The following is a 12,898-nucleotide window of genomic DNA, read 5'->3' as shown; positions in this document are numbered from 1 at the left end:
TGTTCAGACTATCTTCCAATCTCCTCCAATTAAAGACCGTCTTATGACCATATTACTACTAATGTATGCAATACAAAACTATTAAATATTAAATAAGGCTAAATCTTTGGTCAAAACAAAAATGAAATCTGTACTTTACATAGACCCACCAGACTTTCCTTTTCATCTGATCGATTACTACTCATTTTCACATAAATTATCATTAAATGGTGCCTAATTAGCATAAATATATGCATATTTAATATTATTTTCGAATTATAACTGTCATAATAATGTTCAATGAATAGTTAATCTCTTCAACATATTCCCCACAGGCTGTTTGTGAGCTTCTTCTATTTATACTACAGACATTGAGTCACGTCGGACAACAGACAAGCATTTTTATAGCACATAATAAAATTAATCTATGCAATTTTAAAATACAGACGATATATATTTATATTGCTTTCTTTCATCTTTAATTATTATGAAAATTATATTAAAGAAAATTTAATAATAAAATATTATTGGGTTTTTAACGATCATTTTGATGATAATATAATCATGCGTATATTTGAATAGGTGAGTTTACATAATGTCACTATGCACTGTATCACATATGAGATTTAGCAATATATTGTGGACATACTATACAGTACGTCAGGTCATAGGATAACATCCATTCATTCTGTGAATGTTGTATTTAAACTGGTGACCAGCTGTAGTACAGTAGGTTTTTTTTTAATGAAAAATGTGTGTATTTTTAGACATAAACTGCTGTATTTCAATACTATGTGTTTTAGTCAGTATTCTATGTTGTTGAATATGATTTATGTAAACATCTAATTATAATATAATATTTGTGTACATAATTCTGTACAGTATAAACTTAAGTACAGTAATTATTTGCATAATTTACACATTGTATTTAAATCTAATCTTAATGTTTTGTTTTCTTCTTTATTTTTCATGGTTCGATTTCATCATTGTTCTTCATTCTCATCTACTCAAATCACAGGTATGTGTTTTAACAATAAGTTAACATTTATTGAAATTTGTCCTTGCTACTGTAATTACAGTATATGGAGGATTTCATAATTTTATTGACATTGTTTAATGTTACATGTTTTAATAGACATGTACTGTAAATGCCAAATAAATTTTATCCTGATATTATCACATTATTTGTGAATTGCAGTTACTGTTAGATAATAAAATACTAATTAGTTTCAGTAGAGTAATGTTTTAAACAGGTTTCCAATTCTATTGAAATCTGATAAGCTCTGCCTACAAAAGCAAACTATATGTTGTAGTCTAATCCCACCCTTCTGAACCAGGGTTTCTTGGGTATACAGCAGTAGTCCCACCCACCAAATTCGGACCAATTTTGTGTTCTAGGGAGTGAGATTATACCAGAGGATATACAGAGAAAATAGTTTTTTATTCAATTTGAATTTCATGATTCTTTCCACCTCGTTGGCAAAGTATATAATTAAAACCAAACACAATTGAAAATGTTTACAAAAAAACCTTAAGTTAAAGTAAATTTGGAACTAACCCATTCTTAAGTGTTTGTTATATTATGTTCTGCTATATCAACATACATTTCATAAAGCCAAGGGTCTTGTTAAACACATGTTTTCTTTTCTCAAATTTCCACTTATGCTTTTATTATTTAAGGAGCTTTAGATTAAGTTTATGTGCTTTAGAAATAGCAATGAGTCATACTACAGTCTTTAAAATAACAAACAATATACACAAAGCTATTATAGAATAATGGCAAATAAAGATGGCAAAATATGTTTTTGAAAACAGATTCTACTAGTACTGCTGTTTTGAAACTCTGAGCTGTTTGAGTCATAGCTTTGGATCTCGTAAATTAATTAATAAACAACCTGTAGTAGAACCCCTCCCTTCAGACACTACTGTCTGCTGGGGACTTACTGGTTAAAATGATGCTAGTTTTTTTTCTTCAAAATATGTTTATTTACGGGAAATATGCTTGACAATCGGTTTTTCAGAATTATAGCAAACACTACAGTTAATTGATTGTCAGCGCCAGCCACTATGTCAATAGTGGAAAAAAATGGAGAAAAAATTAGTTTAGTAAATGAAAGAGAGATGATTTTCATATAATTTTGACATGGCCACCATCTATTTTAATTACTTAGAGATTTTAATTCAGAACCAAAATGGATTCCAAATGCCCTGCTGACCAAAACTGCTTTCTTAAATTTTAATTTTCCCCGGCCTCCCTCTATAGATGATTTTACATTATCATACTGTAGTGTAAATCATTGGAAATTCACTACCTAAATGCAGTTGCCTCAACACATTTCAACTAATGTGCTTAATGTGTGAACATGCTCTCACTAAAGTATTCTAATCGGATTAAATTTATGAAAAAAAAATAATCCATGTTGAAAAAGTGTACAGTACAGCAGGCATTAGGTTTTTTAAAATATGTGTGCAGAATGATTTATAAAATAAGCATGATTATTTTGATGGATGCATTGGCAAATTGTATTGTAATTCTGTTAGTGTAAGTGTTATCATGGCGAAAATTACAATTAATTTATCATCAGCCCCAGCCACTATGTCAGTAGACTTGTGTATTAATTTTTTGTTAAATGGAAAGAAAAATGAACCAAAAAAAATGAGAAAACTAGTTTAGTAAAAAAAGAGAGATGATATAATTTTGACATGGCCACACCCTCTATGTGTCATACACAGAGAAAACAAATCAAATTAACAAGAATAGGGAGGAATAATCTGCTCTGAAAGCAAGCAATCAAAATAGACCCTAACTTGGAGGCGGTATGTGATGTACAGTAAATACTGTACCTTCAATTAAACATTCCTAAATTTACTGCAACAGTAATTAATAGTAAAGTAAGTAATTAAAAACCCATAGGCTAGGCTCGCGCTAACCGCTCGCCAATTCGCCAATGGCGACTGGAGTCTCCATTTGGCGAAAATAATTATTGCCTCGTTCGCCAAATAAGCGAAAATACATTTCCAAGCCTAGGCCTAGCCTGGTCGGCGTGACTTCTTATGGGAGCGAGAATTCGCCACACTTCGGTACTTTCTGACTCGGGTACACTTTTTACCACAACAGCATTTTATGTGACGACGTCACGATCGCCGTGTTCATTTTTTTAGTTCTGTTTAAACATGCGCAGAGCGTGCCTCGATGACGTTTTAATGACACACAGTTAATGTGATTGGTTCGTGGCCGGTCGTCGTCGACGTGATGATGAGCGAATAAAAGGGGAAGTCCCTATTCTTCGACGTAGAAAATGAACTTCGAGAAGAAAATGTAAACAGAAACATGTGGACGAATACTTCCGTAAACGAGGCTGTTCTGTTATTTAAAAAGGGGAATTTTAAATTTAACAAAGTAATTACCTCAATAGTATAATGTTAACATGTTTAATTTTATTTCCCTTTCGATTATTCTAACCGAAAGTTGCGCTTTAAATTGAATAGCTAAGAAACAACGTATACTACAACGGCAACCCTGGCCAAAGCGCGTTTCGGCCGCCTACATAGAATGGGTTACGGCCGCTGCATAGCAAATTCAAAGCTTCTTAAATTTCTGTGGTACATTTCTTCCTAACGTACTTGTTTTATATAATAGATTGATAAATATTCCACTTATTAAATAATTTAATAAATCGGTAAAATTGACGTTTCGAAGCAAGTATTCCATGATGAGAGGCGACATTTTTCGACATGCCTCGTGTGCGGCGAATACTAGTTCAGAAAATGGAACAGTCCACTGTGCGGGGGTTATCCAATCATTAATTAACGCGCTAATACCTAGGCGACGGTAATTTAGTAATAAGCGGAGAACTGAATCCCCCGTAAGGAAAATGGTAAACACTGATATTTATGGTAGGGATTATTTTTTTCAGTGGTTGGTCTTGTTGGCTTCTTCGCACCAGGTCCACGCAAAGTCAAATAAAACGATGTGGTTTATCAAACAGAAATATAAATTAGCTTTAATTCATTACTAAATTACCCAGATTTTGATAATGAGAAAGGCTAAAAAATTGTTATCGTTAAAATTGACATATGAGGCGGATGTACATAATAATAATAACCGATTTACATATCAAAATAAAGAGTATTTAAAGCCTGATAACATGCAACAAAAATTACTCCACCACCTATTATGGACCTCGTGCGATCGGGTGCGAAAATGGGTAGGTGTTTTCCGAAGTTATTTTTAGCGCGCAGATTTCGGCTCGCCGGCTTTTGTACCTCATTTTTAACTCGTGTTTTCTATTAAAATATTTAATAAACATAGATTAAAAATATATAAAAATAATCCCTTAAACAAGATCTTTCCAGGCATATAATTTTTATTCTCATGGGTACATAAGAAATAGTATATTTTTAACTTCAAAGACACGTCACTTTTTGAAATTTCACGAACGTGTTAAAATCGCGGTAACGAAAACCAGCTTCATTGGGATAAATAATAATAATATAAATGTAAAAGAAGTAAAATAACAAACAAATACATGCATTATTTATTTAATAAACATTTTTGCGAATTTTTATGGTTTTTTAAATTTGGCTAAAGGATTTTCAATTTGGCTAATGTTTTTCAAAACCTTTCGCCATTTTGGCGAACGAAAATTTGACCTTAGCGCGAGCGTAGCATAGGCTATTGGTCAAGTATGGGATTCCCTGAACACTCATCACAGCTGTTAAAATGTAACACTTTCTGAGGGTACTGTATGTTCAGACCTACGGAGTTATGCTTTCGTATCACAGCCAAGGTCATATTTTAATGAGCGTCGTAAGAGCAAAGTGTTCAGATTCATTACAATGAAGTTGCGTTACAAACGGATATGATGTCACTCGTTGGAGATTAACCAAACTCTAAACGCACGCATAGACCTTACCTTCGTTGTTATTAAAAGTAGTAGTGGTTGGTTTAGGAGTTACAGGCCTAGACCGAACACTTGGGCTCGGCATTATCGATTGGTTGTCAGGCATACCAACCAGACAGCCGATCGTTTTGGGGTTTGGGTAAGTTTATATTTGGTCTATGACCTAAAATATTATTTATGGCAGAAAAATGTTCAAATCCCGTACTTGCACCGGCTCCAGATTTATTTACTCGGTCTTTCGCCGCTTTATACGACGACCCCTTCAATTTCGTTTGGATATTAAATCCTTCTTTATGAGGATGGCCCATCTGCTAACGTGTCCGCCATCTCGTTGAACACAGACATCTTGTTCCCGGTGGCGCTTTTACGCCACTTTTTCACTTCCAACCGATCTCTCTGAACTCAGGGCTTCCCCACAATGAAATAAGGTATTTTACTTCGGTTTCTCGCCATTGCGCACGCTTCGATGACATTTTAAATTAATTAATATAATAATATTATTAATAATAATAATATTATTAATAATAATAATACTGTATAGTGTAACAACAAAAGGTATGATTTTTTCGCACGTTCACCGATCACAACAAATGGATCAGCTTGGCTATACGATGAGGAGCACATGTCACGATGTGATGTGGCGAATATTGTGATTTGATTGGCTAGATATCTAACCTAGGTCATATTCATTTATGCGTGACTTTCGTATTATAAGTGACGTCCACTAAACCCATACCTTGAGCTTTCGTAGCGTACGAAATATCAGTGTCGTACGAGGTGGCTTCCACTAATCTTTTCCTGGTTCAGACCTACTGTATGGACTTGTACGCCGCGTACAATACGAAAGCATAACTCCGTAGGTCTGAACAGGCCCTGAATGTCATGGTTTGGTACAGTATTAGAACTGAACAAATAAAAGGTTTTGTGAGAACAATAGTAAATTATAAAAAAAAAAATGTTGAGAAATAGTAATGTCACAGGCATCAGTGGCTGAATATAATAAATAGAGATAAAAATTGAAAGAAACATAGTAATAAGGTCACCAAAAGGTCATTTTTTTTTGCAAATTACTATCAATATTATCCTGATAGATTTGTGGACTTAATACTCTATGACTTATATGGTTTACAGTGCATAGTTAATCAATCTCACTATCTTCCGCATCTTCTCCATTAATAGCCTCTGTACTTTAATGCCAATTAAATGCATTAAATTATTTGTAATTTTACTGAGCTAAATGCTTTTTACTGCTCTAGCCATTTGAACTGAAATTAACTTGGGGTATATTGAACTAATTTGGCTAATGCCCTTAGCTAAAATTAATCAGGTACAGGTACAGTAAATGGAACCTAAAACCCAGAGGCTAGTTCCTTATGCCCTCCACCCAAGATTATCACTGGACCAGCAAGTGTGGACATCAGGCCAAGGTTGCAAAGAAAATAGATTCTCCCAAAAGGTAGTCTAGGGGCCCGTTTATACAACACGCTAAATTTACACGCATCGACGTTGGCGTGTTGTATAAACAGAAATGGATTCCGTGTAATTACTATACCATCTGGAAAGGCTACTTGAAAAGGCTACTTGACGACCGACCGGCCAAATTTGGCTGGTTGGAGTAGCTGAAGTAGCCTTTTTAAGTAGCCTCGGGGGACAAGTTGACCTCTCCAATGTAATAAATTATTACTAACCAGCTTTCGTCGGATATTATGTCATCTCCATGGTAATAATCAACAGCCTTGCCTATGCCTACAGTATTCAGGAAGGACTGATACCAACATAAGTATTCAAAAGATGCCGCTTATCGTTTTTAAAGTAATTCCCCACCAGGAGAGACATCGATCGATCGCGAGGAGTAAGCCTAGGCTAGAGAGGCTTAACATGCATGCCGGAACGGGTGGATTATATCGCTATATAAATAACAAGTTTGAACAAAAGAGCTTACGACAATCTTATCTTAGGTAAATTTTTATTAAATGTATAGGCCTACTTTCTTGGCGACTCGTTTAACAAGTTCGTAATCGGATCGTAGTACTCTGTGCAGTAAAACCGAATATATATACTATTTGGTAAAACCAAAAAACACCGCTTCAACAACCTCGTGCGATGTACGATCTTTGCAGATCAACATTGGTAGAGTCCATTAATTATGAGGGTGTTTAAAAATGTGATAACTATTAAAAACCTGTATCAACCACTATGTAATCAAAGCGTTTATTTAGTTAAAACTTTGATCCCCCCAAAATTAATAATCGCGTATTCCGGTTATCACATGATTGAGTCACGGTTGGTTGCACACTTCTTTTTTACACGTGAGGCAGAGCAGGGAAATATATTCACCAATTTGGCGAATAAGACAATATGTTTTCACTATTTGGTTTCACGATTGCCGTTTGGCTCACAAAAAAAAAGCCGACCTTCATTTTCGTCACTTTAGGGTCGGTCGGGCGTGGCCAACAAATTTCTTTAATTTTTTTTGGCCTAATACTATTGTATCTGACGAAACTTCCTGTTCACAAAGCACACACGAACGTTCAACACGGTAGTTCATTTTTTATGTATGAACGATGCAGATTAGGGGATTGACCTTGATCTGTGATAACACGCATCCTACGAACATGCGTGTAAATAAGAAGCATGTTGTATAAACACAGCCTAGGTCTTGTTAAACATTGGATCTTATGTCAGAGTTAGTCACTCCCTTGTGGTGCTTTAAGTTCAATATAAACTCCATCAAACCCATAAGGCCAGTTACCAATGTCCTACACCCACAATTATCACTGGACCAGCAAAAGTTCGGACATCAGGCCAAGGCTACAGGTAAAAGTGATTCTCCCAAAGGCTACTGTAGGCTATGACTTGTTGAACATTGCATCTTATGTCAGGTTGGATGCTCCCTTGTGCTCAATCCTTTGTCAATAGGGTGTACCGTATATTTCGGTGTATAAGTCGCACCTGTGTATAAGACGCACCCCCAACTGAGAGTAAAATATCGGTATTTTTTATATCGTCGATGTATAAGACGCACCTTATATTTCATCAAAACAATGTTTTTTTAAAATGTAATCAATATTATTGTAATAATATATTTTGTTATATCTACAACGGCATCCTTTATTTATGTTTTTTCTTACCTAGGCTCGGCCGCGCCCAGCCTCAACAAGTTCTTTCTAACTTGTTATTCATGAGTTTCGCCGCAACATCGAGTGCATGACCGTGTGTGTAACACGCACGTACGTGTGTGGGCTAGCCTCGCTTGATCATTTCGAGAGGGCGCGCGTTTTCACGGACAATCGTATTCGATTAGTATCTATGTATCCGAGAAGTGTGTACGCTAGGTCCATGCTATAATCACCTGGAGAATATACTAGTCGAATACCGTACACCATGTGGCCACCAAAATAAGGGCTTGCGCTTGGGGTACGGCGGTCGTGCGTATAACTACTGTATAAATAAATACTATTCCAATCGTACGACGTAAACGTTTACAAATAAAATTTTATCGGAGCGCCATAATGAACAAATCTTTTCATCATATTTAGTATAACTGTACATCATGCTGAAATGACTTGAAAACTAGGCAGAAGCAGGTTGCCGTTACGTTAGTTAGTTACTGTAGCTAGGCCTAGCCTACTCAGGCCTAGCAAACGAGGTGATGATAGCCTAGGCCTATGTACAATCTGTGTGGTGAGGCATTTATGTTCGGTGTATAAGACGCACCCTTAATTTAGAGGTCAAATTTGCGTGTCAAAAGTGCGACTTATACACCGAAATATACGGTACCTCATAATTGAATGGTCAATGGACCACAAAAGCTAGAGTACACTAGGCCAAGGATATTTCAATTGGGTATTCAGGTAAAATTAATTAGCATAAAGTGAATTAATATCATTTGACATTTTAGTTAAAGAGGCAGTCTAAAATAACACGTTTTTAATTGTTGATTTTGTTGACACCAAATGAATAAGGTCTATAAATGGAATTTCTTTTTGTCTGCAGCAGGATTTTCAACTCCTCAATGTCCTTGGCTTAGATTTAGTATTATAGTCCAGTCAGTATTTAAATATTTTTTAAATAATTTATATCAACTTATTCATTAATCATTATGCAATTTGGACTGGACAGTTTTACCACCTGTTGTTGGTCCCATCCTTTACTAAATTTGTATTTCTTTATATGTGCATTTTTATGAGAAGTTGAATAAAAAAAAAAAAAAAATAGTCTACAGTATTTCGTGCCTACTACTGTAGCTTACCTGGATAAACCAACAATAGCCTTTCTGCTCGAAGAGCGAGATATAACTTTGTTTTCATTGAATCCCCCTCTCCGTAAATGGTATAGACCATGAAAAATAAATAAATAAAATAGTTTGTTTATTTTATTGAATGAGAAAAGGCAAATCAATGCAAGATGGAATATTTAGAATTAAATCGGAAAATACAGTCTATTTCGTGCCTGGTAAGGATCAATATGGATCAATTGCTATTTTGCTTTGAACCAAAACATTAAACTGATTCATAATTAATCTATGTAGAGACCTACAAATTTGTCTACACCTGAGATGTTATCTGTATGTGCCGTTGCTATGGTAATCTCGTAGTTGGTATGGTAAATTTGCTCAGATTTGTGACAAGTAGTGATTTGTAGCCGTTCAGTATTTGTAAGATTAGAAGAAAATCCTGAGAAAATGTTGAAAGTCATAAACCTAGTCTGATAAAGAAGATTGAAAAAACTTTGAGAAATTGTGGAAAGTGGGGGAAATCTACAAACCCAATCTGATAGTGGAGACGGGATAGAATTTTTTCGGTAACATTTCCAAAAGACAATGCTGAACCATATCAATGTCACAGTTTGAACCAGGAAACAGAATTTAGATGATCTGCCAAAAAATTGACAGGTAGATAAATTTTATATGAAAAAAAAACATGAAATTAAGAATCATGAGAATCAGAAAACATGCATTAGATCGTATATCATGTCATTGATTACACCAGGGTGTAGTATGTGATGGTCCATTTGCAGGGCTCAAATAGTGTCTGCATTAGATCAGAACATCCAAAGGTTTTTTTCTATACCTGTGTCTGTAGCATTCAGGGAGTGTCTACCAAACTGTGTATGCTACTCTGGGGGAAGTTAAGTAGATAGAAATTAATGTTAGGAAGCTTATAACATAAACTCTCTTAAAAGGTCATACTAAATTCAAAGTTTATTTTAAGGCTCTCCACACATCTTCAATTCACCCTGAAGATCCTCTTCATTGTCTTTAGTCCTAATGTCATCCACATACTGTAGGATAGCATCACCCGCCCTTAGGATTGTGATGTCACAAATTGTGCACTAGCAGTATCCATCCTTCTACTACTGTAGCTAGTGAGATATTAACATTAAAACTTGCCTACAGCTTAAGTTAGAAAATATTAAGTTCTTTTTTTCTGTTGGCCATCATTCCTATTTCATAATTCTATACCCTTCAAGTTCTAACATCTCTTGAGGAAAGTGATATAATTTACAACCTGTACTATGTAGTGCATGTATCAATCTCTCTTTGATACTTGGCTTTCCCCCTGTTACATTATTGTTACATAAAAGGTGTTACCTTACAGCAGCCAATAAGAGATGTATGGGCTTGCCGATTTGCTTCTTTAGGGAATCATATTATATACTAACCTAAGGTATTCAATTATTTCTTTAAAAATGTATTCCCAGAAAATCAAAAAAAAGGTATTCGTTCCAATCCAGTCTATTTTGTGCCCAGCTTACCCGGATAAGCTGACATTGGCCTTGAGCAAGGAGAGCTAGGTATATTGGCATGTTTGAAACACACTTGCAAATAAGTATTCTGTAATAATTTAGCAGAACATCTTACAGTATTTACAATTATGATAGATTTTGTCAGTGAAAATCATGAATTATTCATGAGTAGAACATGCACTCATCATTGCAGTCATGCAAATAAATGAAACTAAAATCGTTAATAAAAATATGGACGATGTAATGTGGATGATGGACATTAAATATAACCACAAAGCTGAGAAACGGTTTTGTTTTGATAGTAAAAATTAGGCTGTAACATGATCTTTGTTTACAAACAAAGTATACTTATCCTTTTCTGTTCTTTTGGAGTTTGTTGTATTATAAATAGAAACAAGCAGTGAGATAGGTTCTGGACAGTACGTGACCACCAAAGTACCCTGACTGTTTATCAATCTTCACTTTGCAATATCCCCTAGATAGAACTTAATAACACAATTTGTCTGTAATAGGTTTCCAGTTAATATTGAATCAAGACACACAACTTGAGCTATATATCAATCTAGACTTTTAATATATTTCTTTAGTGCAGTTGGTAAGGTTTGCCTGTCTCGGGGTCATGGGTCATGGCCTATTGCTTGTAGGTGGTATGTTTTATATAGAAATTAATTAAGCAAATCTGATTATATGAAATGATGAAGTCAATAAATCATATCGTACTATAGGAACATGATAAGGTTCAGATACCCTTACTGATGCCCATCTTGCCAACACAATCATGATGTTCTTAACACAGTGTTTCACCTTTATGTGTGAGTACAGTCAACTCTCCCAAAACCAGACTCGGAAAAACTGCAAACTTTTCTAAAACAGACTTTTCTTGAGCTCCAAAAGGGCCTAAATGTCAGACTTCTTAGAAAACCAGAAATATTAGTCCAGCCCAATGTTCTTAATCGGTATTGGGAGAATTTTCTCCCAATATTGAATATTTATGTATTGAATGGCGATACAACTTTATTCATCTTCGTAAAAAATACAAAGACATTTCAGTTGACGGTATGTTTCCATAAAAGATTTCATTTTCGTGTCAATCAATGAATAAAACCGTTTTCTAGCAGACTTCTTTTTCTGTCCTGGTATTTAATGTTTTGTATGTATTTATCATTTATTTCAACTCCTGTCATCAACACAAACTTGACACTTTTATTGTGGCATAAAAGCAGATCAATTGAGGACAAACATTTTTTATTTCAATTCATATTCAACATTGAGCAAGAAATGACAAAAGATTAATTAAAAATATGAATTTACAAAAACATTTCAATTTTAGATTTAAATAGCAAATTAATATAGAAGAGTATATAACTCAATCTAGGTATAAATTGAAAATAATTTCCATTTTTTTAGAGTTATTTCAAGTGTTGCATATTATTTATCTATTGCTTGTCAAAAGAAAAAAATGTTGACAAAGGCCTGACTATGAATAGAATTATCACTTTTACCATTGATTAAAACTACGATATCAGCCAATCAAATGTCATAGTTGTACAGCACTTAAGAGTGTTGTAGTAGATGACAAGAAACTGTGATCATACTGGCCTACTTTTGACTTGCATCTTGCAGAATATTGTCATAAGCCTAATAGCCATTTAATTCCATAGCACATTTTTTATTGATTCAAGAGCTTTTGTTGGAATTTTCAGCTCGGTAGTTAATAATAATTTTATGTCAATTCTGAATAGTATTAGAACATTTTGTATGCATATACCCATTTGCTGGGTCTCAAAAGTGTCCCTTTAATAGTAGTTCTACTGTTTATTAATGGTCAAAGTTTAGGTTTGTGCCTACTGTACACATAGGGTGATAAAAAGGCACATATGTTATAGTGTTCAAGCATTTCATAATTTCTTCGGAACAGGCCTTTCATTGATATTCATAATCTACAGTAAACCAGTAGAGGAGTAAAATATGTATTGAGTTTACTCAAATCTGCGTGCTTTATTATACATCAAATCAAATAAATACGACGCTGACATCTTTATTCTAGATTAACCCCATTGGGAGCATCTTTTCTAATCTGTAGAACTAGTAAGGATTCTGTAAATTCAGTCAAGCGTTCAGCAGAGTATGTATGTAAAGTGTTAGATCCCTTTTGGCAACTAATAAAAGAGTTGATAGTTAGACAAATGAAATATCTGGCGAGCTTTTGTTTACATTTATATCTAAGTGAAGATTGCGGTGTTGAAAGGTGGCTATTAGAGGACCAA

At 34.5% G+C, this 12,898-nt stretch overlaps 1 protein-coding gene across 7 annotated transcripts in view; it reads left to right on the top strand.

Annotated features, from left to right (window-relative positions):
- The window catches only part of LOC140056647 (partitioning defective 3 homolog), a 76,137-nt gene that overhangs the window by 15,862 nt on the left and 47,377 nt on the right, over nt 1-12,898 (top strand). The window lies entirely within an intron of this gene.

The sequence above is a fragment of the Antedon mediterranea genome, chromosome 1 (assembly GCF_964355755.1).
Source record: "Antedon mediterranea chromosome 1, ecAntMedi1.1, whole genome shotgun sequence".
NCBI classification, from domain to species: Eukaryota; Metazoa; Echinodermata; class Crinoidea; order Comatulida; family Antedonidae; genus Antedon; species Antedon mediterranea.
Note: the sequence above shows the minus strand (reverse complement) of the source record. Positions and strands in the feature narration are given on the sequence as shown.